Source organism: Prionailurus viverrinus, unplaced genomic scaffold, assembly GCF_022837055.1.
Source record: "Prionailurus viverrinus isolate Anna unplaced genomic scaffold, UM_Priviv_1.0 scaffold_121, whole genome shotgun sequence".
NCBI lineage: Eukaryota > Metazoa > Chordata > Mammalia > Carnivora > Felidae > Prionailurus > Prionailurus viverrinus.
Window position 1 is genome coordinate 15,001 of NW_025927511.1, and position 25,000 is coordinate 40,000.

The window sequence follows — 25,000 nt, forward strand, 5'->3', positions numbered from 1 at the left end:
CAAAGTTTAGGAAACCCGTGGATCGCTAGCGACTCTGGGCCCGGTGAGGTCGGCCACCCGAGTCCCCGGGTTCGATGACGAGCGTTGACCCGCTGCCCCCCGGCGCCACCGCCCTGGCCCACGCCTGTCCTTTCTTCCCGTGATTTTTTTTTTTTTTTTCCTCCCACCTCCACTCCTGTCGCCGCTTCCCCCGATCGGATCGGCCCCGCCTTCGTTTGCGTTACTATCCTGGACACCCGTTTCTTTCGTTGTAGCACTGGTGGGGGCTGCGTGACGGCGAGACGACGACCATCCACAGACGGTATCTGGTGGCAGGAAGGAGGGTCTCGGTTAGGCGTCCGTTCGATCCACAGAGCCCTCTTGGTGCGCCCTCCGTTCCGTGTCCCCCTCCCCCCACCCCAGCCGGGAAACGCTACTGACCCAGGTGCCTGGGGACGAGGCCGTGCGCCGGCGAGGCAGGTGCTGCGTCCCGGCCGCTCTGCTGCGATCGGCCCGTAGTCGTCACACACGGACTCCCTCACTCCACCACCGTGGTGCCCGGACGCCCCCTGCCTGTTGGTCGCTTTTATACTACCCAAAGAGGTCGACGGGGTGGGCGGTGGGGCTTGAGGAAGCTGTCTGGGAGTACATGGATGGAAATAGGAACAGTTGTAGTTAGAAGGAATGGGAAGGGGGGGGTGTGCGGGGGCGGGCGGGAGGGGGGTGTTTTCACGCACGCACGGGAGGGGCGGAGGGGCGGAGGGGCGGAGGGGCGGAGGGGCAGAGAATAGGATCTCAAGATCATTTTGGAAATCTCAACCTGTGTTATTCTCCAAGCACCTTCAACAGAAGTATTTGGTGTAAAAGATGACCACAGAGGGACAACTCAAAACACCACCTCTGCGGCTGAGGGGCCCCCGGACAGACAGGGAGGGTCAGGACCGGAAGGACAGCTTCCCTCCTTCCTGGAACCCAGATGGGAAGGCAGAAGTGCTCCCCCACCCCGACTTAGAGTTGAGGCTCTGCCACACTCAGGCGGTGCTAGTCGCCCACTCTCTTGCTGTCCAGAAGGAATTCCTGTTCTCCTGTGGGGTCATGTAGTTCGGGGGAACTTCCCAAGCCGCTCAGCTCACAAGAACACCTACGCCCAGTGTCATGAACTCCCTCCCTCACACTCGCCATCCCCCTCTGAAGCCCAGAAGGGAAAGAAAAAGAAAACATCGACTGCCTGCCTGCCTGCCTGCCTGCCTGCCTGCCTGCCTGCCTGCCTGCATTTACTATTCTATGTGTTGCCTCACCTATTAACACTGGAAACACAACTCGCATGCCAAATATTCCCATCCTTGTAAAAGCGAACAGTTCAGGGCACCTGGGTGCCTCACTCGGTAAGGTGCCCGAGTCTTGCCTCAGGTCATGATCTCGGGGTTCTTGAATTTCAGCCCCCACATCTGGCTCTGTGGTGACACCTTGGAGCCTGCTTGGTGATCCATTCTCTCCCTCCCTACCCCCCTCTCTCCCACTCACTCACTCAACTGGAACGAATGCATACGTAATAAGTAAATAAATGTATATGTGTGTGTACACTTCAGCGGGCTCTTAGTCTACTACTCACAAAGCTATGGGACCATCACTGTTCATTCCAAACTATTTCCATCACCTCAAAGAGAAAGAAACCCCACGCCCCCCTCTTCCTCCCCCCCCCCCCAAGTACCTTCGACACTGACTCGAGGTTTCTCAACAGCCTTGCAAGCCCTGCAATGTTTCCAAACACTGGTGCTCCCCAACCCCCCCCCCCCCCCCCCCGTCAAAGAACTCCCCTAATTCAGGCACTTCCGGGTTGTTCCAACACCTGGAACGGCGGGGGGGGGGGGGGAGGGGAGACTGCTGTGTTGGGGGGGGGCGGCACGGGACACAGAAGCACTCTGAATCCCCTTCCCTTTGCCTCTCTTCCATCTGGGGTTTCCTGAGGTGTATCCTTTGACGCCATCACTCATCTATGAGAAATGAGAAAAAGAGGACCGAACGTGGCTAGATCGTTTTCGATAGCCTGATACGCATACCCACACGCACACCAAAAGAAACGAAAATTGCGATCCGCTGGAAGGTCAAACGACGGCAGAGTGGTGCAACTAATGACGCTACACTCACACGATACGAGAGAATGCGGCTGTTACAGATTATGTGGGCAGAGAGGTTTTCGTAGCACGGGAATCCGCTTGTGGTGTTCCGATACTTCATGACGAGCGGTGGGAAACCTTCTTAGAGCCGAAGACACCAAATCATCATTTCAAAGGCTACGGGTGGTGAAATCGCTCTGGCTTGCAACTTCTTAACCCCCTATGTGGTTCTCCATGATTGCATTTCAGCTTCCTCCCTTATCCGAGCCAACGACCCTACCTGGTTTTTAGGTATTTATTTGTTTTTAAAGAGGTTAAGTACGACATTGGGTCCTAAACGGAGGCAGAGCTTTGGCTACTGGTCTCCGAAACGATGATTGTCTCTATATTTGTATGGATCTGCCTAACTTTTGCCTCTCACGCCTTTCCTCTCGCTGCATAACATCTTAAGATGAAGGGAGCCCGCTCAGGTGGGACCGCCGCTTGTGGAAAAAGTCATCGGGGCAAAATAGTGAAAGCAGCGTCGATCAAGAATATGTTGCGGGTTACACACATATTCCCGTTTCATCCCCACCCCCTATCGATCAATCACTTACTCCCCTTTGATGCCATGTTTTGTTTATTCCTGTATTTATGGATGGGTTTTCAAAGATTTTATTGTAAGTAAGCGCTACATCCAGCGTGGGACTCGAACTCGCAACCCACGAGATACAGTTGCACGATCCACCACCTGTGCCCACCAGGTACGCTGATGCCACGTTTTCTTTCTTTGCCTCCCTGCCGGCTGGCCTGCCTCCCTCCCGGCCGGCCGGCCTGCCTGCCTGCCGGCCTGCCTGCCTGCCTCCTTCCCGGCCTGCCTGCCTGCCGGCCGGCCGGCCTGCCTGCCTCCCTCCCTCCCTTCCTCCCGGCCTCCCTCCCGGCCGGCCTGCCTCCCTCCCGGCCAGCCGGCCTGCCTGCCTCCCTCCCGGCCTGCCTGCCTGCCGGCCGGCCTGCCTGCCTGCCTCCCTGCCGGCCGGCCAGCCTGCCTGCCTCCCTGCCGGCCTGCCTGCCAGCCTGCCTGCCTCCCTGCCGGCCTGCCTGCCGGCCTCCTTCCCGGCCTGCCTGCCTGCCTGCCTCCCTCCCGGCCGGCCTCCCTGCCTGCCGGCCTGCCGGCCTGCCGGCCTGCCTCCCTGCCTGCCGGCTGGCCTGCCTCCCTGCCTCCCTCCCTGCCGGCCTGCCTGCCTGCCTGCCTCCTTCCCGGCCTGCCTGCCTGCCTGCCGGCCTGCCTGCCGGCCTGCCTGCCTCCCTCCCGGCCTGCCTGCCTGCCTGCCTGCCTGCCGGCCTGCCTGCCTGCCGGCCCTCCGGCCGGCCGGCCTGCCTGCCTCCCTGCCGGCCTGCCTGCCTCCCGGCCGGCCTGCCTGCCTGCCTGCCTGCCGGCCGGCCGGCCTGCCTGCCTCCCTGCCGGCCTGCCTGCCTCCCTGCCTGCCTCCCGGCCTGCCTGCCTGCCTCCCTGCCTCCCTGCCTCCCTGCCGGCCTGCCTGCCTCCTTCCCGGCCTGCCTGCCTGCCTGCCTGCCTGCCTGCCTGCCTGCCTGCCTCCCTCCCTCCCTCCCTCCCTCCCTCCCTCCCTCCCGGCCTCCCTCCCGGCCGGCCTGCCTGCCTCCCTCCCGGCCTGCCTGCCTCCCTCCCGGCCTGCCTGCCTGCCTGCCGGCCTGCCTGCCTGCCGGCCCTCCGGCCGGCCGGCCTGCCTGCCTCCCGGCCGGCCTGCCTGCCTGCCTGCCGGCCGGCCGGCCTGCCTGCCTCCCTGCCGGCCTGCCTGCCTCCCGGCCTGCCTGCCTGCCTCCCTGCCTCCCTGCCTCCCTGCCTCCCTGCCGGCCTGCCTGCCTGCCTCCTTCCCGGCCTGCCGGCCGGCCGGCCTGCCTGCCTGCCTGCCTGCCTCCCTCCCTCCCTCCCTCCCGGCCTCCCTCCCGGCCGGCCTCCCTCCCTCCCGGCCTGCCTGCCTCCCTGCCGGCCTGCCTGCCTGCCTGCCTGCCGGCCTGCCTGCCTGCCGGCCCTCCGGCCGGCCGGCCTGCCTGCCTCCCTGCCGGCCTGCCTGCCTCCCGGCCGGCCTGCCTGCCTGCCTGCCGGCCGGCCGGCCTGCCTGCCTGCCTGCCTGCCTGCCTCCCTCCCTCCCTCCCTCCCGGCCTCCCTCCCGGCCGGCCTCCCTCCCTCCCGGCCTGCCTGCCTCCCTGCCGGCCTGCCTGCCTGCCTGCCGGCCGGCCGGCCTGCCTGCCTCCCTGCCGGCCTGCCTGCCTCCCGGCCTGCCTGCCTGCCTCCCTGCCTCCCTGCCGGCCTGCCTGCCTGCCTCCTTCCCGGCCTGCCGGCCGGCCGGCCTGCCTGCCTGCCTGCCTGCCTGCCTGCCTGCCTGCCTGCCTGCCTGCCGGCCTGCCTGCCTCCCTGCCGGCCGGCCTGCCTGCCTCCCTGCCGGCCTCCCTCCCGGCCGGCCTGCCTCCCTCCCGGCCTGCCTGCCGGCCTGCCTGCCGGCCTGCCTGCCTCCCTGCCTGCCTGCCTGCCTGCCTGCCTGCCTCCCTGCCTGCCGGCCGGCCGGCCGGCCGGCTTCCCTCCCGGCCTGCTTGCCTGCCTGCCTGCCTGCCTGCCTGCCTGCCGGCCTGCCTGCCTCCCTGCCTGCCTGCCTGCCTGCCTGCCGGCCTGCCTGCCTCCCTGCCGGCCGGCCTGCCTGCCTGCCTCCCTGCCGGCCTCCCTCCCGGCCGGCCTGCCTCCCTCCCGGCCTGCCTGCCGGCCAGCCGGCCTGCCTGCCTGCCTCCCTCCCGGCCGGCCTGCCTGCCTGCCTGCCTGCCTGCCTGCCTGCCGGCCGGCCGGCCGGCCTGCCTGCCTGCCTGCCTGCCGGCCGGCCTCCCTTCCTCCCGGCCTCCCTCCCGGCCGGCCTGCCTCCCTCCCGGCCGGCCGGCCTGCCTGCCTGCCGGCCTGCCTGCCTCCCTCCCGGCCTGCCTGCCGGCCTGCCTGCCGGCCTGCCTGCCTCCCTGCCTGCCTGCCTGCCTGCCTGCCTGCCTGCCGGCCGGCCGGCCTGCCTGCCTGCCTCCCTCCCGGCCTCCCTCCCGGCCGGCCTGCCTCCCTCCCGGCCTGCCTGCCTGCCTGCCTCCCTCCCGGCCTCCCTCCCGGCCGGCCTGCCTGCCTGCCGGCCGGCCTGCCTGCCTGCCTCCTTCCCGGCCTGCCTGCCTGCCTGCCGGCCTGCCTGCCTCCCTCCCTCCCTTCCTCCCGGCCTCCCTCCCGGCCGGCCTGCCTCCCTCCCGGCCGGCCGGCCTGCCTGCCTCCCTGCCGGCCGGCCGGCCAGCCTGCCTGCCTGCCTGCCTCCCTGCCGGCCGGCCTGCCTGCCTCCCTCCCTCCCTCCCTCCCTCCCTCCCTGCCTCTATGTCCAACTAAAACATGAAGTCTGTGATGTGGGAGCTGTAGCCATCTGGTTCTTCCTATATCCCGATCACAGACCAAAGAACGATCTTTGCCATAGATTAGTGTTTTCAATAAATCATCTGTTCGATGGCTATCGATAAAGGACATTGTCAACTTTTAACGGCTGTGGACCCTGCTCCTGGGCACCCAGGGAAGCTAGGCTTTAACATTTACCAAGCTCCAAATGACCCTGTCAACCCCCAAAGTGTGTGCTCTGTTTCTGCCCTGAGCACACGTTGCATGTCCGCTTCATTTAAATAAACAACAACAAAAATGGATCAAAGGGGTGACTTGGCTGGCTGGCTCCCTCAGCTAGGTCAGGGGAGCGGGTGACTCTTCATTGCTGGGCTGTGAGTTCGGGCCTTATGTTGGGTGTGAAGAGGACATAAAAACAAAACCAATCGATCAGTCAGTCAGTCAGCTGAGAATTAAAAAGGAGCCTTCCAAACATACAGATGAGAAAATGGAAGAAAACCTCCCTGGATCCCCAAAGATTAAAGTCACACAGCTTTGCACATACTGAAAACAGAAAATAAACCCTGCAAAATTTTTCTGCCGTGTCTTTCGTCATTATACCTCGTAACAACAACAACAACAACAACAACAACAACAACGACAACTCCTCCTCCTCCTCCTCCTCCTCCTCCTCCTCCTCTTCCTCTTCCTCCTTCATCCATTCTATTTAAGAATTCCCAACACTGACAACTCTTATAAAGACCATCCAAGCACGGGACACAGAACTGCATTAGACCACATTCTTATGGCTACCAGACAGACATTAGAACTTCCACCCTTCGTGGTGACACCCCGAGCTCACTGATGAACTCTGCTTCCGAGTACTCTCGTGAAGCACACCACAAGCTCAGTCCGTGTTCACGGGACCACACTTAACAGATCGGGAACAGAACAGAACACACACCATACGGCGTTCACAGCAGCTGACGGAAGGCCAGGAGAAATACAAGTACCTCACACATCCAACTAATGGGGTTCTCTGAGAACAAAACTCTCTTTACGTCTTCCAACGTCTTCCAACGGGTGTGGATGTCCTTTGGATGCAGAAAACATTCGCACGTCATTTGCTATCGTTGCTCTCGGCACGCTCTTGCACCGAGGCCAAGGGACTGAGAGATGCATCTCGCCAGGTTAAAAAAAAATCTATCCATCGTGTGCCACCGCCACTGAGTGTCTGCACGCACTCTCTCCTTTTCTCACTCACACTAGCCTTTCGTACTTTGGCACCACTGTCGGTCGAACACGAGGATCAGAAAACACAAGGTTTCAGAAGTTCAAACAGCCTTCTGGTTCCATAGCACACCCTTGCATTCATAGCATGGATACGACTCCGTGAAATAAAGAGTAGTGGATATAAATGGGACACCCAAGGTCAAAGTCACAGCCTGTATGGTGTGAAGACGAATTCAAGAGTGAGAAAGCACGTAGACGGAAATATTCCTTCCTATGGCAGAATATTTACAGCACTGCTTTCAATGAAGTGCTTCTCCCGTAAACATTTGAAAGGAGATGAACGGCACAGATTCAATGAAGGCTTCATACTGTACTTCTGCATAGGAAGGGAGACAAGTGTCACAAACTACAAACGAAAGCAAAAAGACCAAACGCTGTGACACCATGATCTCCAAAAAGGAGGTTTTCCTGGGGGTGGGGAATTAATGTGGTGGGGTTCCAATTAACACAAGGAAAAAAGAATGTACTTATAATGAATGGGTTCCATAGTGAACACGCACAAAGAATTCACTTGACGAGTCCAGGGATACAATATTACAGGAGAAATCCTTTGATGTCCATTGTAGCCTGTGTGTGTGTGTGTGTGTGTGTGTGTGTGTGTGTGTGTGTGTGAGAGAGAGAGAGAGAGAGAGAGAGAGAGAGAGAACGAGAACCAATCAGGCAGTTGGTTCGCTTTCAAACACCTGATATTTCGACCCTTGATGTAACAAAACTTCTAAAATTCCTTTAGCTTTGCCTCTCTTTCTAAAGACAAATGTCAAAAACAGTGGTGAATATACTCCACGCTGAACGTACTGATTCTGAAAACTCTCAGTACGGATGGGTTTTATAATACACTTAACCATGTGTGGGGTGCTTGGTTGGCTCCGTCAGTTAAGTGTGTGACTGCGGCTCAGGTCATGATCTTACGGTTTGTGGGTTCGAGCCCTGCACCGGGCTCTGTGCGGACAGCCTGGAGCCTGCTTCGGATTCTGTGTCTCCCTCTCTCTCTCTCTGCTCCTTCCCCTTCCCACTCTGTCTCTCAAAAATAAATAAATGTTTAAAAAAGAAAGAAAGGAAAGAAAGAAAGAAAGAGAGAGAGAGAGAGAGAGAGAGAGAGAGAGAGAGAGAAGAGAAGAGAAGAGAAGAGAAGAGAAGAAAAAAAGAAATACACTTACCATGTGTTTAGAAAAATTTGAATTCCTACCAGTCTATACCTACCCCACTGTCTAAATTCCCCAGCTGGAAGATTTAGAATCTGTGCTTGAGCCAAAGCCTCCAGGAAAACCGCTGCCTGACTCTGCATTTGATGCGGGTCCCCAACCGATGGCCGCACCTGATTTAGAACCACTATCGGAGTTCTTTCCAGAACCAGGGACCCGAGGAGGTTCCTCGACACATGGCACATCGAAGTACCCTACGACCCAGCACTTTCACGACTAAGTACTTAGCCAAAGGATACAGGTCTGCTGTTTCCAAGGGGCACACGCACCTCAGTGTGCATAGCAGCACTATCAACGGTAGGCAAAGTATGGAAAGGGGCCAAATGTCCATCGACGGATGAATGGATACAGAAGAGGCGGTATCCATCTAACAACAGAGCAGTGCGCGGCCACCAGAGGGAATGAAGTCTTGCCATTTGCAAGTACCTGGATGGAACTGGAGGGTGTCATGCAAAGTGACATTTGTCCCTCAGAGAAACACATGTATCACAGGACCTCACCCGTGTGAGGACCTTCACTTCCCAAACAGAGGAACTCGGGAAGGGAAGGGAAGAAGGGAAGAAAAAATAACATACAAACAGGAAGGGGGACAAAAACGTAAGAGGCTCTTCCCTAAGGGGAACAAACAGAGGGTTCCTGGAGGGGGTTGTGCCGGGGCGGGGGCTGAAAGGGTGAGGGGTATGAAGGACTCTCCTCCTCAAACCACTGTTGCCCTATAGGCTAACTACCTTGGGGGTACATTGAAAAAATAAATTCAATAATAATATCAGAGAGGGCGAGGGCGAGGGCGAGGGCGAGGGCTACCTGATCATCTGCCAACGTCACAAAGGGAAAGTCCGGGAACCGTTTGGGAATGAAGCTGTCTACCGCTTCTCAGTCCTGGCAAAAGAACAGCTGCAGCTTATAGGCAGTCACGTCCCTCTGTAAGGCACCCGACAAACGCCTTCCTGCTTCTCAAAAGCTCATCTGGGCTTCGATGAGATTCAGGAAGTTTGCAGTCACCCCATCGTTCCTCGATCGCATGACTTTCACCTCGGTTTCCTATTACGTAAAACGAACACAGCCAAAGCCCTTTGAAGGACTAGTGTGAATATCTTTCCTGTCCTGAACCAGAAGAACCTCTCCAAAGCTACCAAAATATTCTTTCAGATCCTGTTCGGTTGTTTTCCACGGGAGACCCAACACTCTTAAATCGGACGTTTTCTGGATGGCTCTCTTCACTTTCACTGCTGAAGAAGCAGGCATCTGTCTCGTCCCTTTTTCTGTGGCTATCTTTGGGATAAGTTGACGACTGTCCGCTACCGGATTTCCCCAGCCAGCATCAGGGATGTGCAGGATGTGTTTGACCAGCCGGACACCTCTCATACACTGAGACGCTGGATTCCGGTAGTGCAGTCCACGTGCTGCCGACAAACTGGGCTGTCACTGTGGACAGCAGCACTGTCCCGTCGTCTTCCGATGGCATTTCAATGGGCTCGTCATTCTCATCTTTGGTCACCCGAGTACATTCAGACACCTGCTCTTATTTCTCTGCTAGGGTTCCGCTGCTAGGAAGCCTGACAGGGAACCCGAAGCGGCGAGGGATCCAGGAGCAGCCCAGCTACTGCTTCGCTCCCGCGAAATGGCCGCCTTGTAACTCTTTACGGAAGAGGAAAAAACACCACCGTGACCGCCACCATTTAATAACCTTGCTCTAAGTGTGGAGAAAGCAACCACCCATCCCCAAAAGGAAACTTGGGCAGGCTACACGTACAGGACATATGGAGCCTATACTTGCAAGTGCTTACTTACGTGGGAACATGGAAGGGTCGCCTGAGTCCCTGATGGCCCAGATGGGGTTCTTTGGAGGTGTCTGAATGAGTTTTCTTGTGTGCTCCCTTAGAGAAAGCTGGCCGTGAGACGACGCGGCCAGAAACTAGGAAGCCCTTTGGTTCCATCAGCGAAGCCCCGACTTTTGGGGAGGAACGGACGCTCACGGAGATATCCCGGGCCACATTTGGTTTGTGGGTTGCTGCAGCTTTTTTTTTTTTTTTTTTTTTTTTTTGGCTTCTTTGCGCCAAATTGGCTGTGTTCTCATTGGAAATGGAAAACACCTGCGCGATGGGATCCATCCGCGGTAATGCTCTCGTGCGATTGGATTTGTTTTTACAAAAGGGGGAGATTTGACCATTGGGTCTTTCGTGTCCTCTCCACAAATAGGAGTGAAACAAAGGCTGATGTTGGTTTGCATCTTGTTTGTGGATCTATGGCCACAGGTGTTATCCATGTGAGATGTTTTCTCTACCTCTGGATGCTATTGCTAACACCAATTTGTAAACGAGCTCCGTTAATGTGTTTCAAGGCAAGCTCTTGTAAACATTGGGCATTCTAACACTCGCGAGGATCAGAACAAACCCAAATGTGTTTCACATTCACGTGAACGGGGTGTGTGTGTGTGTGTGTGTGTGTGTGTGTGTGTGTGTGTGTGAAATTCTCTACATTCAGAGTTTTACTCCATAAGAAAGTTGCCTCACGGGAAGGGACACAATTGATGGCCCAGAGAGAGGAGAGATACAAATTGAACACACCTGCCCTCCCCGCTACACCCACACCCACACCCACACCCACAGACCCTTTCCCAATAGTCAGAAGAATGAGGAAGAGGAGGAAGGCAGACAGATGCCAGTGATCCTAAACCCACCCCTCCTCCTCCCCGAGCACAAGCGCCAAGATGGGTGCCCACCCCACGGCCTGCTCCTCCTTCACCTCTTCCACAGGGGGCTGAAAAGCAACTAGAGACAAAGCCACTTTTGCAGGAGGGGAAGACAGGAGACAGAGATGGAAGAAGAAGTAGGAGGTGGACGCGGACGCGGAGTTGGAGGCGCAAAAGAAAAAGATGAAAGACACACAAAAAGGTGAGTCCAAAACTTTAAATCTGCCTGGGGCCTGGCCGGCGGCTCCCTGGCCGCCTCCCCCTCCCCCTGTTTCTGCATCAGTTGGTGTGGCTCCAGTGATCTCCTAGGCCATCCCCGCTGGTGGGGCCTCCCGTGTGAGCCTGATGGTGGGGAAACAGATCGTTTGACTTTTTAGCGGACACGGGTGTGACGTCTTGGGTACTCAAGGCCATGGAAGGTTGATTGCTTACTTAAAATGGACATATTTTCGGAGCCGTCGATATCAAATACAATGCCGACAGTTAGGTTTTATTCTTGGTGGTGGTGGTTGTAAAATGGCTTGAATTTGGTGCTCTCTGCATGACAAGGCTTTGGGGTGGGCAGCTCCGGTCATGGCCTTGCTTCCGTCCCAATACTGACCCTGTAACTGTGGTCCTCAAAATATACATCTCTGTGACCTTTACAAACAACATAACCCGTTTTCTCCCTCGTTTTACAACAGGTATCAAAAACAAAATCAAAAAAACTTTACAGACACTTACGCCCTTCCTTGTTCCACTCAGACACGCACTCTAGGGTTCAGGCCCGGGGCAGGGGCCTAATCAGCTTTCATGTGACTTCAATTTATGACTTCACGGGTACCCGTTGCAGTTTGTCAGCAAAAAGTACTTCAAACGATGGTGATGGTCGATTTTGTCTCTCGCATACAGTGTTCGTGGGTGAATGTTGACAGGAGATAGGTTAAATACACAAAAATGTTTACTCGTAAACCTTTAAATTTTTTCCTTGTACCATTTATTTTTGAGAGAGAGAGAGAGAGAGAGAGAGAGAGAGAATGACTGAGAATGAATGTCAGCGAGGGAGGGGCAGAGACAGCGGGAGACACGGAATCCGAAGCAGGCTCCAGGCTCTGAGAGGTCAGCACAGAGCCCCACGCGGAGCTCGAACTCACGAGCTGTGAGATTGTGACCTGAGCCGAAGTCGGACGCTTAACCGACTGAGCCGCCCAGGAGTCCCTATTTGTAAACTTTTAAAATGGCTTCCCCAATCTTTCGTGACCTGCAACTTCAAAGCTTTGCTAAGTGAAGCGGTAAATTAGGTTCAATTCTTCGGACATCTGAGTCTTTTCCACAGAAGATAAAATACTAAATTGTGAATTACTAAACCTACGGCGTTTTCTTTTGTGTTTTTCTTTTGTTTTTTGTTTTGCTGTGTGTGTGTGTGTGTGTGTGTGTGTGTGTGTGTGTGTGGTCTTTGGCTTTATTCAGAAAAACTTAACAGTAAAGATACTTGGGTCTGTTAGTAAACAGGTTTCATCGTTTGTCGTTGTTGTTTTTTTTCCTTGAAGATTTGTTTTCCAGCCTATTTCTTTATTTTTAGGGGAGGGAGGGAGGGAGAGAGAGAGAGAGAGAGAGAGAAAGAGAGAGAGAGAGAGAGAGAGAGAGAGAGACACACACACACACACACACACACACACACACACACACTCAGAATGAGTCAGTGGGAGGGGCAGAGGATCCGAAGCGGGCTCTGCGCTGACAGCACAGACAGCCCAACGCATGGCTCAAACTCACGAACCGAACCGTGGGATCATGAGCTGAGCCGAAGTTGGATGCTTAACTGACAAAGCCACCCAGGCGCCCGTTTCATGACTTGTTAAAAATTGTACAGAAAAAGAAAAAAGAAACAAAACCGAACACCACAACGTATTTCTGAAAATGATGAGATACATTCGTACATTTGGCAGTGTAAAGAATTCTGGTGTGTGGGGGGCCTGGGTGGCTCAGTGGGTTAAGCGTCTGATTTCAGCTACGGTCATGGTTCATGGATTTGAGCCCTGAGCTGGGTTCTGCACTGACAGTGCAGAGCTCCCCTTTCCCCCCACCTCTCAAAATAAAGGAATTAACCTAAGAGGAAAAAAAGAACTCCATAAAAAAAAAAAATTAAAAAGAAGGCAGGCAGGCAGGTGGAAAAGAAGAGAGAAAAAACACAAAAGACTATATGGTCAATCGCTATTCTTGGTGTGTTTATGTCAATACTGAAGCCATGTCTGTTAACACTGGACTTATTTTACAAACAAATTAGTTTTCATTGGGCTATCTTTGACAGGAATGGAGGGGTCTCGATAGAAAAAGATTATATTTCAATAGCTCTTTGGTGGATGTTAAATTCTAGTTCTGGTTAATTAATTTTCTTTGACTGTTTGTTGTTTGCCTTTAAAACTGGGCTGGATCCTGAATCCTGGTTTCCTCCAATATCTGACTATGACTCTTCACACTCAGGCTTCCAATCCTCTCCCATCCTCTTATCTTACCATCCTGAAGAACTCAAATGGCCCTTTTCCCTGAAGCCCTGCAAAGGAAAGCTGAACAACTGGAGATAAACTTCAGAGAAATTGCCACAGTTGTAGACAATCTGTGTGCCTGTTGCTCTACGGGCCATTCAGAACGAGACATTTGCTGCTGTTGTGTTTTTGTTGTTTTTAAAGTAGGCTTCACCACGCCCAGTGTGGAGCCCAACTGGAGCCTTGAGCTCACGACCCTGGGATTGAGACCTGAGTGAAGAGCCAGACTTGAATACTGAACCTGAACCCACTGAGCCACTCAGGATCCCCCAAAATGAGACATTTGAACTACATGCCAGAAAAATCGGTCAGATTGCCCCCTGCCTGCTCACACTCCAGCTGAGGATGCTTCGAGCCTGGCATCTAGACACCTTCTCACTGACCACACTTGGGACTTAGACACTGGGTTTATAAGTTGTTCTAACCATTAACCCGTGGTTTTCTTTTCTTTCTGTAGAAATACCTCTTATTAGTTACCTGATTGCTGAACGAGGCAGAGTCAAAGCTAGTTCACGAACACTTGCTGCACCTGTATTAGCTCCTCTTTAGAAATAAGAACCCACATTTTCTTTGTATTTTTATAAGTTTCTTAATATTTACTTTTGAGAGGGGGTGGGGGGAGGGAGACCCATAATCTGTAGCTGGCTCCAGGCTCTGAGCTGTCCGCACAGAGTCTGATGCGGGGCTCGAAATCACGAATGGCGAGATCCTGACCGGAGCCAGAGTCCGATGCGTAACCCACGGAGCCACCCAGGTGCCCCAGCAATAAAAGCCCACATAAACAGGGGCACCTGGATGGCTCAGTCGGTAGAGCGCGTAGCTCTCGATCTTGGGGTTGTAAGTTCGAGCCCAACGTTGGGTGTAAAGGTTACTTAATAAGATTAAAAAAAACATAAAAGTAAAATCAGACAGCAATTCACTTGGGTACAGTAAGAGGCCCTTGACCACCACAACCTTCCCCTTCGCGCCCCCCGCCCCCCCAAGGTGGTTATAACATTGGGTTTGACTATACTGTTACTATTTCTTAGAATACACTTGGGGAGAAAACTCAGGATATGATGCAGTACCAAACTATGCAGAAAAATATCCAAGATCTCAGATAGGAACTATCTCTGATACCCACCCCCACCCCCACCCCCACCCCCACCCCCAATTAGCACAAGGGAGCAAAAGTTGTGCCCTGCACCCTGTCAAATCCTTCCCTTCCAAAGCCCCTGCCACACCCTAATTCGGCTTGAAATAGTTTCAGAAGGTGGCCCCCCACCCCTGTTCCATAAAAGTGGAACGAGGGATTGACAATGGAAACTTATAAAGGGGAAGAAAACTTTACACCTCTGACTCCATGTTGCTTCGATTCCCTTCACAACCTCTGTGTAGCCCTGCACCTCGGCCTGTGACAGGTGAGATTTACAGAAACTGTTCTCACCGGGGGAGATAAACGGATAGCCCGAGCCCGAGCCATCACCCATCATCGTCCCCATTCCTTACCATTGGGAAATGATCCAAACTCCAGAGGCTGGGGGTGAGTGTGGGGGGCGGGGAGTGGGGAGTGGGCAATTGAAACTGTGCCACGGAGGGTTAAGGAGGCTGACGCTCGCTCTCTCTCGCAGACAACCTAAATCTTGTTCTTCAGAGAACTATTTGCCCCTAATCAGCTATTGTGTCTTTTCAGGTCCCACAGACAAACTCTAGCTGTCTCTGAAGAGGCCTGGACTCAAGGTCCACCGATATGCTTGCAGCCTATAAGCCAGCACAGCCCTGAGAGAAAGAGCCTAAGTCGCCATCCAGGTTATACCAGCTCTCGGGGCATACCCACAGCCCCTTCTCCGTGTCCTAAGGTAACCTGCTGACATCAGGGACTAAATGTTGCCTCGTTCTCATGTGAAGTCTCCGCCCCTAAGTAAACCTGGGGATATGCATGACAGGTATGTTTCCTCAATGTGGGTGCTCCATCTTTCCTCATCAATAATCACAGATGTGCCTTCCCTTGTATCAACAGGTATGTAAAGGATTCTTGGGATGTCATTCTTTTGTCAATTCAAGTCTATTCCAATGTTGCACTGGCTCCTTCAAATTGTCCTTGTTGAAAGTGTGTTGCTGTCCCTGTCTCTCTGTTAAAAATGCTTTGCCAAATACAAAGGCAGACCATCTGAGCCAAGCACATGAACTATGTCTGCTGGTCAATGGAACTTACAGAGAACATACGTCACTTTTGAGTTTCCCACCATTTATGTTACAATACGTTCGCCCCAACGAGGAACCCTAGGTGGTTCAAAGACACATATGTGTGCTTACACACACACACACACACACACACACACACACACACTCACTCACTCTCATACCCAGCAAGGAGGGACACACCCAGGGCCTACAAGACAGTCACCTGGCACTGAGGGACATAAAAACATCAAGTTGATCATCCGTGATTTCTGAGGAAAGATTATCGACCAAGACGGGGAAATGATAAAGGAAATCCTAAACTTTTAATGTTGGTGGTCTCCCAGGGAAGCTATATATGTAATATTTACCGAGGTCAAAGGGACTCTAGAAAACCTCAAAGCATGAGCTCTTTTTCTGTCCTGAGCACAGATTGTATGTCTGGTTTGTTTAAAAAAAAAAAAATTTTTTTTTTAAACATAACTAACTAAAAAAGGGGGCTTCCAAAGGGGGCTTATAAAGAGGAGGGAAACAAAAGAAAACAATACAAAAACCTTCCTGGTCGCCATAAGATTGAAGTCATACAGCCTTGCACATACTAAAAACAGAAGATAAAGTCCGTAACTTTCTGGAATGTGTTCTTTCTCCTCATGGTGATTCCTAACATCTGCGCCCCCCCCCCCCCGGCCCCGTGCCCTGTTTATCCTTTTTTTTTTTTTTTTTTTGGTAAGCTGTATGTATGCCCAATGTGAGGTCTTCCCCAGATGACTGACTTGTTTGTGAAGATTGCATATCCCCGTCAGCCCTCCTAACTTGGGCTCCAATGAAACTCTTTTCCTTCCTCTTTAAAATTGTTTTTAAAAAGGCTCATTCATTTTGCATCGACATAGGGTAAATGCTATAAAAGGTAAACAAGACATAGTGAGGGGACAAACTGGGAAAGGTGGACAGCGTTTAAAAGATGCTTTTAAATGCTACACTTCTTCCTGCCTTTCCTTCACAGGTAGGACAGCACCTACACGTACTGTCGTTGGCAATGGTCATCGGCCTAGAGAGGAAGAAACCATTCCATAGTTTTCCACACGGCGGATGAGAAGGCCCTCTCGGACCAAATCCAGGAACTCCCTTACTGTGAGCCAAGGACCGGTGTTTTGTCGTTTTCCTTTCAGTTGTGGTTAGAAGTAGAAGTAGACATCACCTACAATTGAGATTTTTCACCATATATAAGCGTAGAGCTCAGTGGTATTAGGTGCAACATTCACGTCCTCCTCGTTGCGTTCTCTCTTTCCATTCCATTTGTTGTAGTGTTTTAAGATTTATGTTTTTATTTTTTTAATTTTTTTTTAATATATGAAATTTATTGTCCAATTGGTTTCCATACAACACCCAGTGCTCATCCCAAAAGGTGCCCTCCTCAATACCCATCACCCACCCTCCCCTCCCTCCCACCCCCCATCAACCCTCAGTTTGTTCTGTTTTTAACAGCCTCTCTTATGTTTTGGCTCTCTCCCACTCTAACCTCTTTTTTTTTTTTTTTTTTTCTTTCCTTCCCTTCCCCCATGGGTTTCTGTTAAGTTTCTTAGGATCCACATAAGAGTGAAACCATATGGTATCTGTCTTTCTCTGTATGGCTTATTTCACTTAGCATCACACTCTCCAGTTCCATCCACGTTGCTACAAAAGGCCCTATTTCATTCTTTCTCATTGCCACGTAGTATTCCATTGTGTCTATAAACCACAATTTCTTTATCCATTCATCAGTTGATGGACATTTAGGCTCTTTCCATCATTTGGCTATTGTTGAGAGTGCTGCTATAAACATTGGGGTACAAGTGCCCCTATGCATCAGCACTCCTGTACCCCCTGGATAAATTCCTAGCAGTGCTATTGCTGGGTCATAGGGTAGGTCTATTTTTAATTTTGTGAGGAACCTCCACACTGCTTTCCAGAGCGGCTGCACCAATTTGCATTCCCACCAACAGTGCAAGAGGGTTCCCGTTTCTCCACATCCTCTCCAGCATCTATAGTCTCCTGATTTGTTCATTTGGGCCACTCTGACTGGCGTGAGGTGATATCTGAGTGTGGTTTTGATTTATATTTCCCTGATGAGAAGCGACGTTGAACATCTTTTCATGTGCCTGTTGGCCATCCGGATGTCTTCTTTACAGAAGTGTCTTTTCATGTTTAAGATTTATGTTTTTAATGTTTACTTATTGGTTTAAGGGGGGGGGGTGGGAGGGAGGGAACCCCAAGCAGGCTCCGCACTGTCCGTGCGAGAACCCAACGCAGGGCTTGGTCTCACGAACCCTGAGATATGACGTGAGTCAAAATCAAGCGTGGGATGCTTCACCCACTGAGCCACCCAGGCACCCCACCCATTCCATTTGTTTTAAAGACACAAACGTTGCAAACGTGTTTTTTTTTTTTCCAACTTTTATTTATTTTTGAGATAGAGAAAGAGCATGAATGGGGGAGGGTCAGAGAGAGGGAGACACAGGTTCTGAAGCAGGCTCCAGGCTCTGAGCTGTCAGCACAGAGCCCGACGTGGGGCTTGAAACTCACGGACCGTGAGATCATGATCTGAGCCCAAGTCGGACACTTATCCGACCGAGCCCCCCAGGCGCCCCACAACCTTTTTTATTTTTTTTAAAGTTTGTCCATCCATGCCTTCATTCCTTCATTCATTTTTCACATTCTCTTCACTCGATGTGGGACTTGAAGTCACAACCCTGACAGAGGTCAAGAGTCCAAGAGTCGCATGCTCTTCTGAGTGAGCCAGCCAGGAGCCCCTTCCATTCCATGATTTGAAACAACCCCAGGATCCTGACTCAGACTCCCAAATTGACGGATGAGAGCCCCACCCACGCCCTCTAGGCCATCTGTGGGGCTGTTTCATGTGTGTCCATCTTCCTTCCTCCTTTTAGTGGCACGTCAAAGGTTGCGTGTGAAACAGCCAGTGACTGTGGAATGAAACTGTACTCCGTTTCCCTTTGGAAGCAGGTGGGAGAGGGAGGACAGGTCAATGGCTAATCAATAGAGTGTTAGTGTTGCTTTACAGGAGTGTGCCCGCTGGGACCATCACCCGGGGTCACAATTGTCCCCTGTCAGGCCTCCCTCACCCTCTATCCCTTATTGCTCCATGCCTGTGTTTGGCCTCTGAACCCTAAGACCCCACCATCACGTGTTTCATGCCACCCCCTAACTCTGACTCGGCAGGCCACGCCACGCCACACCATGCCGCTCGCTCGCTCGCTCGCCCGCCAACTCCTTACCCTTCCACGTACCTGCACCCCCACCCCTGGAAGGCATTATAGTAAGATATCATCCTCCACATCCATGATTCTCAAACGGTTTATTGAGGTTTCCTGGGTTAGGAAAAGGAGGGGACTCTCTTTCTTCCAGAGAAGGCAAGTTCTTCAGACATCATCTTCTCCCCTCCCCCCTTCTCTCCCCCCCCCCTTCTCTCTTCCCCCCCCCCCCCTTTCCTCCCTTTCCTCCCAGTAGTTCAGAAATTTCAGCCTAAGGGTTGGGGGAGTTGAAGAAAGCCATTCAATGGAGAGAAGCCCCAGGCTCAGACTTTAACAGAAAGCTTTCTGCATTTGAACGAAGGGGTTGAATGAGGCCGATTAGAATGAATCGCCCTGAACCTCCCTTCCACTGCCACTCCCATCCCCGCCCCCACCCCTGCCGCACCCCCACCCCCCACTCCCACCCCCCACGAGTCCTCCAGTGGTTTGGGGAACTGAAGGCTGCGGGTGGGCAGGGGGTGGGGGCGCGTGCATCCTAAGCGGCAAAGTAGGCCCCTGGTCCACAGGAAAAATACAAAGTCTATGTACCGAAATCTGTTGCGTCTGTATACGCCGATAATGACACCGCAGAAAGACAAATTAGAAAAGAAAAGAAGAGAAAAGAAAAGAAAAGAAAAGAAAAACAAAACAACCCCCCAAAAACAATCCCACTTACAACGGTACCAAAAATAATAATGAAGACCACGAAAAGAAATAAAGGAACAAAGAAACATCCGGGCACGAGCGAGCGGGTCTCCCTGTACGTCAGCTACGTTAGAGGGTCCCTCTCCTAGAGGCCCCTTCAGCTCAACGGTGGGCTGCGGTGTCCCTGTCTCTAGCCCGATTCATCTTGGTGCGAGGACCCTAAGTGGCCAAGCAGGCCCCCGGTCCACGGGAAAAATCATGCTCTGGGTCCAGCGGAGTTGTGTGTCTCGGGCACAGCGGTCAAGGGGTTGGCGAGATGTGTGTGGAGGAGAGGAGGTATCTGTTCCGGGGCCGCCCTCCCGGGCACCGCTCTGGCTGAGAAGAGGGCAGTGGGGCGCGGCCTGGACCTGGACGACAGTTACTGCCTGCTCCTGGGCTGAGGGCTGAGGGTAGTGGGGCAATGCCCACGCTGGCTCCTGTGACGCAGTTCGTCCTGGGCACCTTCTGTGGTTTCTGTGCAGGTGCCGGTTGCCGTGATGACCGAGGAGGCTAAACTCCTCTCTCCGCCTGGTTGTTCAGACGCCCGATCCTCCCGTGTTCTCGGTACGTGGACTGACCCGCCACCCTCCCATGCCACCAGACCCCTTGTGCCAATATCTCCTGTTTCAGAGTGCTTTCGCCTTGTCCGGAAAGTAAACAAACAACACTCGCAGATACCCACCCCGCGAGAGAACAAAGAGACGTCCGGCCCCGAGCGAGCGAGTGGGTCGCCCTTGTGCCTCAGTGTACTTTAGAGACTCGGTCTCTTAGAGACACCTGAAGCTCAACGATGGGTTGCGGTGTCCCTCCCTGTCTCTGGCCCGGTTCCATCCCCGGACGAGTCCCACAGTCTCTTTGCACGACGACGACGACGACGACGACGACGACGACGACACCACCGCTCGCTCACGTGAGCCGGAGGCAACGTGCTAACGGGACCGGAGGGTGGCACTGTGGATTCAAAGTGACCTACGCGCCGAAGCGTCTGTAAACGTGGTGTCCAGAAACCTTGGACGTTGCCGTGCCCTGGATGAAATCGTCGCTCTGGAGACTCGGGCACGTGTCGCCCACCTTCTCTACGTTCTTCCTACCTTTAGCCTCCCTGTGTGTGTTTGCCCGACATCTTGCCTGATGGTTCACGGAGGAATGAGACACCCATCCGGCAAGAGCTGATGCTCCACTCACCACGGCACATGACTGACGGAAAAGAATACGCACGGGCCCGCACTCATCTTACCCTTCGTTCTCCACCGTGTCAGAAAAACATGTGGCCTGCCTTCCTCCTGTCCAAAGCCAAACTGGAAGGAAGACTTAGATGTAAAGGAAACGTTAGAGAAGCTTTCAAAAAGTAGCAGCAAGCAAGCAAGCAAGCAAGCAAAGTAAACCACCCACCCCTACCCTCCTGCCCAGCAGGTGCAAGAAGCGTGCGCGGAGCACTCTCCTCCTTTTCTCCCTGGAGGTTCCCCCCCCCCCCCCCCCCCAGGATGTCTTTCCTACGCCACCAGGGGAGTGACATTCTTATCCTCAAGGACAGGAGGAGAAGTGGAGAGAATTCTAGAGGAGAAAAGATCTTGGTTGGTTGGTTTCGTTGGTTTTAAAATCCTCCTCATCCTTTAGCCTCCCCATGTAGTTCAGTTAGTCGTCCACCGTCGCTTCTCCTTGTTCAACCCAATATACAAGCGTTGAGGTCTGGCCACTTCTCAGGGTCTTGGTTTACCTCAGGAGGGGCTCTACCTGTCACGTGAAACTTGTAGGAAATCAATGTGTCAGCTCCTTGTACGGTTAGCCTGTCTCGTGTCAGTGTCACCCTCAGGGTCACCTGCAAACCCTAAGAGGGTGGAGGCATAGGGTGTGTCTCGGTGACACCTTCCTTCTCCCTGCCGGCCCCCCCCCCCCCCCCCCCCTTTGGACTGTAGGGTCCTCTGGGAACCGGGACATTTTTAGTGAGTGGCTATTAACTCCTTCCGTTCTCCATCTCCCGCCGCCGCCGCCGCCGCCGCCGCCGCCGCCGCCGCCGCCGCCGTAGTAGTAGTGTGTTTATTGAGGACAGTAATGGTGAAAGCCATATTCTTGTCGCTTGCCACGCCGTGCACTTGCACCCATGTTCCCCGTAGCTGTTTGTGGTCTTTGGACTTCGTCGTGGCCCCGTGCGACAAAGGACTTTGCTTAAGCTTTATCCGTGGTCGTTCGTTTATCCATCACCCCCTTTCTGCCCCCCCCCGCAGCTTGGTTTGTAATGTTTCCGAGAGAGACGTTCCCCCGCTTGACCCGACAGAATAAAAATGGCTCGTCCGGGGGCGCCTGGGGGGCTCGGTCGGTTGAGCGTCCGACTTCGGCTCACGTCATGATCTCGCGGTCCGTGGGTTCAAGCCCCGCGTCGGGCTCTGTGCTGACAGCTCAGAGCCTGGAGCCTGGTTTGGATTCTGTGTCTCCCTCTCTCTCTGACCCTCCCCCGTTCATGCTCTGTCTCTCTCTGTCTCAAAAATACATAAATGTTAAAAAATTAAAAAAAAAAAAAAAAAAAAAAAAAGGCTCGTCCGTCCGTTGTTGTTCTGGGAGTACTCTCTCGCGTGGTTTCGGTTTGACCGTCCGTCTCCCTCCCTCCCTCCCTCCCTCCCTCCCTCCCTCCCTCCCTGCCCGCCGAAATGTGTCTAAGTCCTCCCTCCCGGGAGCGCGGGCGCCGCCTGGGCCGCTCTGGGCCGCCCGTGCCTCACGGGCGCCCGCGGCCCGCCCGGTGTGTGCGGGGAATTTTCCGCGCACGTCCGCCTCGGCCGGCCGGGGAGTCGAGTGGCCGGTCTGCCCCGCCCTTTCCAGCGGCAGCCGCCCCGATGCATTTTTCGAGTGTCCCTTGGGCTGCCGGGGTCGCGCCGTGCCGGCCGGGAGCTCCCGAGGCGGACGCCCTCCGCCGGCCTGGGACCGAGAGGCGGCATCCGGAGTGGGCCGGGACGAGATCGGGCGGCCGGGCCGCCGGCTGTGCGCCCTCACGTCCCCGAGATCGCGAGCTGTCCCCGCTGACGTTTCGGTCGGTTGTCGGGCGCCACCTGGCGGCCGCTTTTATATAGCGTTTCCCCTCCGGAGCGTCGGCGACGTCGGCAAGGGATGCGATTTGGTCGCGGTGTCCGGGGCGGAGTTCCAGAAGGCCGGCGACGTTGGCGTGATCGTCCCGCTGTCGTCGGGGCGCCGGCGGCTGGTGCACTTGCCGGAGATTGAACCTCCGGGTATATGGGGGAGTAGTGGCGGCGCTCCCTGGGAGCGAGCTGGGGTGGGGGGCTGCCCGGACGGGTCGACCAGCACCCGCCGGTGCTTTCCTCCCCCAACCCCTCGACCGCGGGGACCGCGGGGACCTCCCGGGGCCGCCACCCGGAGACTGTGGCCACGTCGGTCGCTCGTCGGTCCTTCCCTGCCAGGCGTCTTTTGTCTTCCCTCCCGCGTCGCGGTCGGGCCGGGCTGGGCCGGGCCGGGCCGGGCTGGGCCGGTGAGGACCGTCCTGAGCCTTGAGGGGAAGCCCGCGGAGGGCGCCGTGGGCCCGGGAGGGGGCACGCGTGGGGCTCCCGGTCGTTGGACCCGATTTTCTCCCCAGATTTTCCGAGGCCCGCTGCGGAGTTGGGGACCGGGCCGGGCCGCGAGGGGAGGCCCGTATAGGGCGCCAACGCCGGCGCGCCCGCGATCCCCGTTGAGGTCCCGCCGTCGGGGGCGCCTCCGCGGAATTCAACCCCCCCCAAAACAGTCCCAGCCGGGGGTCGGGGACTGGCACGGGGCCGGTCTTGCGAGGGCCGGGGAGGCTTCCGCAGGCGACAGCGCGGAGTGTTTTATTTTTCTAAGTCCCGACCAGGAGACGACCCGTGCACGGGCGAACGTGTAACGGGGCAGGGCCTACCCGGCCAGCCCCTCCCCTCCCAATCCCGCGATTCCCTGGTCGGTCGGTCGGTCGGTCGGTCGGTCCTGGGGTCGACCAGATGGCCCCCGGGGACTTCCGGGGGGGGGGGGGTTGCTTGGCGGCGATGGGAAGATGCTTGGGGCCCGTGGCCGGGCCAGGGTCCCAGAAGGTCCCAGTGACCTGTGGCTCGGCCCCGCCTGCCAACGCGGTTATTTTTGTCTCCTCAAAGGAGTGCTTTTTGCTGCCAGGTAGGTGCTGACACGTTCTGATGTGGCGGTTGTCATCCTGTAAGAGAGACTTGGGCCTCGTCGTCGCTGGCGTGGCTCCGGGCTTGGTGGTGACGCTGAGCCGGACCCGACTCCGCCCTTGCCTGCCTGCTTGCTCGAGCCGTCTGCCTTGGGCCTGCGTGCCGGCTCTTGTGCATCCAGGTGTGGTCCAGGCTGTGGTGCCACCTCCGGTCTCTGGCACCCGAGGGCAGCGTGGGGAGGCGGCGTGGGTCTTCTACCCTGTGCGCCCCCCGCTGCGGGCACCCGGCCGCGGTCGTGACAAACCCACCCTTGCAAGGCTCCGTGCCGCGTGTCAGGCGTTCCCCTTTTCCCTTGTGGGTTGTCCGGCTGCCTGTTCCCTGGGAGAGGTGGGGGAGGGGTGCTGGCGAGGCTGAAGCAGGCCCTCCTCTGGTCGCTGTCCTCGCTGGGCGTTTCCCCAGCCCCCCCTCACCCCAGGACTGCCTTGTGTTGGCGGTAACCGATCGATGTGGTGATCTCGCGCTCTCCCGGGCCGGGCCTAAGCCGTGTCAGACGAGGGACGGACACTCCTGGCGGGTGGGGCCGCTCTTCTCGTTCTGCCTGCGGGCCCCATGCTCCTCCTTCCCGCCTGTGGGCGGTGCAGGGGGGTGCAGAGGGGTGCGGACTCCGGCCCGACCCCGGCCTCCCGTGGCTTGCGGGACTGGGGTCAGCTGACGCAGCGGACACTCTCGCTGGCCTCTCCTGGCTGTGTGTGGTGGGTGGCCTCCTCCCCGTGGTGGGGGGGGCCGCACCCGATGCCACGCTGCTCACCGCCTGGGCGTGCTGAGCGCGTGGCGCCTGGCCCTCCGTGGTGCCCCTGGAGCGCTCCAGGTCGTCTCAGGTGCCTGAAGCCGAGTGGTGGCGCCGTTCCCTGTTCCCAGCGGACCCCCTTTGGGTCGCCGCCGTTGGCGGAGATGCCCGAGGTGGGCGGGTGGCAGAATCGGTGAAGGGAGGCACACCCGTTCCCCCTGCTGTGGGGAGCGGGCGCCTTGTCGTCCCCGCCCTGCAACGGCCGCTGTTGCCCGGAGGGTGTGGGGGACTGACTTGGTGGGGCGAGTTTGAGTGATCGTGGCGGGCCGAGCCGGCGCCGTGGCGCTTGGCCAAAACCCCCTCTGAGCGAGGACTTGTCGGTTTCTTGCCCAGCGCGTTGCTGCTGGTGTTTCGCCTCGGTTTTTCTCGGGCCTCACCTGGAGGCGCGGCGCTCCTTCCGGGCGGTGACACGAGCAACCGCGCGCGTGGGGAAGGCAGGCGGCCCTCGTTGTGGGCCCTGACCGCGAATGCTCTGGAATGCCCTGTGTCAATCCGTTGCCGTGGACCTTTCTCCCCCGCCCCGGGTCCTGGCGGCCCCGGGAAGAAACGCCTTTTGTTTGGCGGGTCCCGATGGGGGGACGAATTTGGGTGGGGGGCGACGCGCCCTTGGTGAGAAAGCCTTCTCTAGCGATCCGAGAGGGTGCCTTGGGGTACCGAAACCCCCCAGTCGCTGCCCCTCCTGTGCGCGTAGTGGCCACCCGTGTTGGGGGT